The following is a 6,000-nucleotide window of genomic DNA, read 5'->3' as shown; positions in this document are numbered from 1 at the left end:
ACCAGAACGGGAATCGAACCCGAACACCCGGCATGTTAGTTGTGACGCTAACCACTCGGCCAAGGGAGCACACGCAAGCACAAGCGAGCCCCGCAAGTAAAACATTCGAATCGCGCTGGGCAACGAACTTAGTAATAGAACATTTACCCCCTTCTTGTCGACACATCTTATCTCTGCTATCATTATAAAAGTGTGTATTCCATTATCTTGAGAACCCAAAAAATGGCGGACTGCATATTTTCTCAAAATACCATCAATATGGGTATCAAATGAAAGGGCTTGACCAGTAAAACATAGTTATTTATGAAAAATGCAAATCCGAAATGGCCGCCACCACAAAATGGCGCCATATATATTTTTTCAACACCACATCAATATGAGTATCAAATGGAAAGGCTTGACTAGCACAGTTATTTATGAAAAATGCAAATCCAAAATGGCCGCCACCACAAAATGGCACCATAAATATATTTTTTTAAAACCCCATCAATATGGGTATCGAATGAAATGACTTGACTAGTCGAACACAGTAGATCATGAAAAATCCAAATCCAAGACAGCCGAAGTAGCAAAATAACCAATTACATTTGAGGGGCTCAGAATGCAAGGGGTGTAAGTGACTTGATCGATTTCTCTTCATCAACTTTTTATTTAGTTAATAACTCAACTGCAAAAACTTTCCAATTTAAGTTTGTTATAGAATCCGATAGATGAGGTTCCGACCTATTTTCCACATTGGTAAATACAGCTGGGAATGTATTTGCAGCTAAGTTATGACCCAAAGAGAGAGTCGATGTAGAGAAATCGATCAAATCACTTACACCCCTTTCATTCTAAGCCCCTCATTTTTAAACGATTTTATTACGTCAGATATCCATTATCGACAGTTACGATTTTAGTTCAGTCTCATCAATGCCTTAGAGCCCCCGCAAAATGCAGACTATTTTGCGGTCGTTAGTTTGATCGGTCGACTTAATCAGTATGGAGAGATATGCATATGCACACATTACACCGATTCAGTTGGGTCGGTTTCTGCACTAACAGGCCAATTCTATCAAACTGTATGCAGTCTGCGGGGGCACTTAGATTAATGAAAGAAGAGGTGTGAGTACTGTAAGCTGCTACTTGTCTAATTATTTTTTAGCTTTTAGCACATTATCTTTAGTGTTGTTATGTTTAATCACAATGAAACCGTTTAATCTTAAAAAATTATCCATTTATTTTATTTGGATAAAAATCTTTTGTGATTTCCATATAAAAATTTGTCCATCTAAGTTTTCTTGAATACATTTCATTTTGATTTTCATAAAAGTGCTCATAAATTTACTTATAGCGTGATGTTAAATAAAGTGAAATTGCGGAATCAAATTATTTGGACCACTTATTAAGGGAGGACCGCGATCGGGAGGGTCATTGTTTCTCATTGTTTACATCAATATATTTGTTTTTGTTTTTCAAGTATAAAAGGAGGTTTTTTTCTTGATATATTCCCTTAATATCTGAAAACAACTTTCTCACAAAATGCATATATCCGGAATCTTTCAGGAGGTGATAGAGGATCTTACGAGGGTATGATGATAAGTAATGCACATGTTTGTAGAAGACACACCAAATAAACTTCAGCACGACTGGTGTTCATGTGGAAGTATTATTCTCCTATACAGTCCTGTGCAGTTTGAAAGAATTGCTTTCATTAAGTTGTTTTTAAGTAGTGGAAGTATGGGGTCGTTTTCTGGTGCTATGTCAACGCGAGTCAACAACGCGTTGTTATCGAATGTTTAACTGCTGAGAAAGTGAATCCTAGTGTGATTCATTGTCGTGTATATGCTGTTCATTGTGAAGATGCTGTTGACAGGTCTACTGTGAATCGATGGGGAATAAAATTTCGTGATTGACAACCTGGAAAATCCTTAATTATTAACAAAACACGCAGCAAACGTTCAATCACTGCCTCAGAGGATAATAGTCGCAAAGTCATCGAATATACAGTCCCCTTGATTCCGCGCGGCGAGTGACATGAGATGACTCATGTCACGGTATCCCTGCGGGCGAATTGCGTGACTATAGATTGTCACTTAATTGAGATTTGAAGTCGTGTCCTCATATGTTATCGACTCGGGTATGAAATAGGAGCTGAAAAGTAAGGTGGCTTCCACAATAAATAGAGAAAATTTGCCATCTCACGTCATTCGCCGCGCGGAATATAGGGGAGTATATACATACACTGGAACACCTCCGATGTCAAGATTGTCTTGTTAGAAGTAACCTGGCGCCAATAATATTGCAACACGATAACGCTCGTTCACACACTTCGCGTTTGAACTGATTCCACCAATTCCCCGTTCTTGTGTCTTGCGATTTTTTTCCTCTACTAGAGAGAGAGAGACCTTGAGGATAATCATCAAAGCTCTGACAATGAGGTGATAGCAGCTATCGTGTCCTGGATCGAGAAAAGTCCGATGAATTTATCGGTGATGGTATGAAAAACCTTGTTACACGTTGTGAGAAATGTGTAATGCTTAACGGTGACTATGTCGAAAAATAATACATGTTTTGAATGTTAAGATTTGTTTTTACATGCTTTTTTTGTACGTTTTCTATAAGCGTATATGTGCATTATCAGCCTACATCCGTATGTTATTGAAAAAAAATCCTGCGCATATGGTCGAATTTCAACAATGACAGAGCTATTGAAGTTATTGTTAATTTGATCCCAACAATTTTTTTTAATTCGTTTATTTTTATAGGCTCAGTTACATAAGTTTAAAGGAGCCGGATTCTTAAATATATTTTTAAAACTATATATAAACAATTTACCTAACTGTATGGTTAGTAAGGTGGAAAAACGATTGCTCGCGGTGGACTCGAGTTTAGGAAGGTGACAAATTTTTTGAGAAAAAGGAATTGTGACAATGTTGATGAACACACTCAATTCTTAAATCTATTCGTATATCTATTGTATATTTACATTTCAAATTATTTTACTGTTTATAGCGAAGGGGCCAATTGCTCGCAATGGAATAGAACGAGGGTATAAGGATATAGGGAGTGTTACACACAAAGATCGATAGCTTTAAGGAAAACAAATACAGGGTAACTTTGATATAACGTACATTTCACTTTCAAAATTGCACGTTGTATCAAATTGTCTGTCATATCGAAGCATAATAAAGAACCCAGAAACGTAGCTTATATTGCTTTATTGTCTTGTTGTTTGGGTAAGGTTGATGAATAAATTCAACTAGAAAACGAAGCTAGCTATTCTCATGATGTGTTTCTTCATACTGTTGATTAAAGATTGATTGTATTGTATTTCGGGATTGGTTAAAGGTACAAAAAATATTCTGGTATCAAAATACAGATAATTTATTGTTCTTTCAGAAAAAAATATTCAAAAAATTGTTCCTTAACACTTTGAAAATGTGTACGTTATATCGAGTGACGTTATATCGATTGCACGTTATAGCGAGGGTACGTTATATCGAAGTTTCCCTGTATTTGGGAAATGTAATCAAGGTCTAACCAAGCCAACACATCTCTCACCGGCACATTGAGCTGTCTTCCTCGGTCGCGAAGGGAGTTTTCTAAATTCGATCTAGCGAGAAGATACAGCTCGCACGAATAAACAACGGCCACAAACGCAGAAACAAGGCAAAATAAACATGATTACTTATATCAACCAAATTAACGCTATTTAACCGCTCTACAATTTGTTCTTAGACACTAGCTCCTATCTTTTGAAAATTTCGCTATAATATGTTTCCAAACAAATCCTGGCGATTTCTAGTGAAGGATAATTAACCTTAGAACTTGAAGTATCTAAAAAAACAAACAAAGAAGAAAAAAAAATTAAAAAATACAATGGTCTTGAAGGGAAAATATTATACTAAATGTATTAAGAACCTGTCTGATAGGTCGAAAAATAATGAATTGTCGTGATTTTTTTTCCAGATGTTAGGAATAAAGTCAAGTGTTCGGTGTCAAGTGTTGACAGCTGGATACCTTACTAGTGATTTCGGTTCTGAAGCAACGGGGTGCCGCAGAACGATGAATATTTTGAAACTTTAAGACAATACCTAAAGCATTACGTAGGGGTTTCTGAAAATTCCGAAAATTGCCGAAGTGGCGACCATTTTTGCTAAAAATGAGTTATTTTTCATGACAAATCGTAGTTTAGAAGCTCATAAAAATCGAAAAAATGAGATATCAAAGCGGCTATGTAAGGATTTAGATAATTCATTTTTACATGCTAATAAAAAAAAACCTTAGCCAAATCGGTCGAGTAGATCCTGAGATATCGATACCACCAGCTGAAAAAAACATGGTTTCGAATAAACCACGTTTAAAAATTCGTACAGTAATACTTCATATATCCCTTGAGGTGAACCTCATACTTTTGGCTGTAACTTTGTTTTTTTTTTTTTTTTGAGTAACTTTCAAACGAAATCAAATATCGAACAATTGTTTTAGGACAACATTTCTGAGGACATAAATTTTCCAAAAACGCAAAAAAAATCGATTTTTTCAACCTTCCAGACCGGATTCCCCCCTTAAAGTATGGATGTCTACTGTGCCATGGCACGCCATTTCTGTGCCATTTTTGTTTGGCACGGCACGGCCCCTGTGCCAAATCGCACGCACTCTAGTACCAGTAGACTCATGAAATAATAACGGAGCACGAAACTTTCTTTTTATTTTTCTCCCATGTTTTGGGATGTTTTTGTCGTTTTCGAGTGCGAGGTGTCATATTTATTATTACTGTTGTAAATTATTCACAAACGTCACGAGACGTATAATAGAAATACATTAGAATTCAATAGAAACAATAAAGTAAAAGCACATTGCATATTTTTCACAATCTACATTAGCGTCGTTAGTGTTAAGGTGGAAACAGAATGCCGCGTTGTGCGTTGCTTCTCATCAGTTGTCATTGCTTGCGTTTTGTACTTAAACATTTGCCCGACGCAGTCTATTGATTTGCAGTCACAATCTAGCATTCGCGTCACCACTTTACATGTAAACAAAAACAAAATAAAATTCATATGAAAATCTTGTTCTTGTTGTGTCCACGAATCAGTTGAATGTTTTTAAAAACAACACATTGACATATCCGCGCTGGCGGCATTGAGCTTCGTTTACTAGTTTAGGGGAGCGGGAAAGAATAGCTGATTTTTAGCTGAATACATTTTCAAAATTAAAATTATGAATGAAAATTAGCTTTTCCTTATCAAACCGGTATTCTATTTAAATGAAAAACATTTTTGTTTGCAGGTGGTGAAAAAGTCTCATAGGAAAATTGTTTATGAAGACAACTCTATATTATGATGAAAAAATCAGCAACAATGTTGAAATTGTTTAGCCATATGGTTGAATGAAAGTCAGAAATACGTGTTTCTAGTAATCAAATAACATGATGAAAATTTTCATTCAAATTTTAGAATTTAAAAACCGGCTTCGTGTCCTCTAATCTGATAGAGATTACACTAACGAGTTTGGGACCCAAATTATGGCCCTAATTTGAAGTTGCCACCAGACGTCGACACCAAGCCACTTTCATCGCGAATTCGGCGCAAGCAGTTTAGAACAAATGTTAGCGTTTGGTACAACGATGTTAATGACGCAACGCATTATTGTGTTCGACTAAATGGAAACACACATATTTAAAATGAAGTGTCAAAGCACAATTGTCGCAACGCGACGCATAACGCGGCATTCTGGTCCCACCTTTATCTGCACAGATAACATAGCCACCTTAGGTTCGCCCCGAAACTCACATTTGCCATCGGCAAGTGTGAGTTTTGTTTCCAACTCATGACTTTGAAGGGCGATTTCAGGACGAACCGACCCTCAATCGAATTTTTTTAAGAACAAAAGTTGTGAAGAATTTTTTTCTCTATACGATGGTACAAAAATCTCATTTTAGCTATTTTTGGCAAGTTAAGCACATGGTTTGTTTGGTTTTGTCACATGTGGATGACACAACGTTTGGAACCAGACCCC

The sequence above is a fragment of the Toxorhynchites rutilus genome, chromosome 3 (assembly GCF_029784135.1).
Source record: "Toxorhynchites rutilus septentrionalis strain SRP chromosome 3, ASM2978413v1, whole genome shotgun sequence".
NCBI classification, from domain to species: domain Eukaryota; kingdom Metazoa; phylum Arthropoda; class Insecta; order Diptera; family Culicidae; genus Toxorhynchites; species Toxorhynchites rutilus.
The sequence above is the reverse complement of the archived record's forward strand: the minus strand, read 5'-3'. Positions refer to the sequence as shown.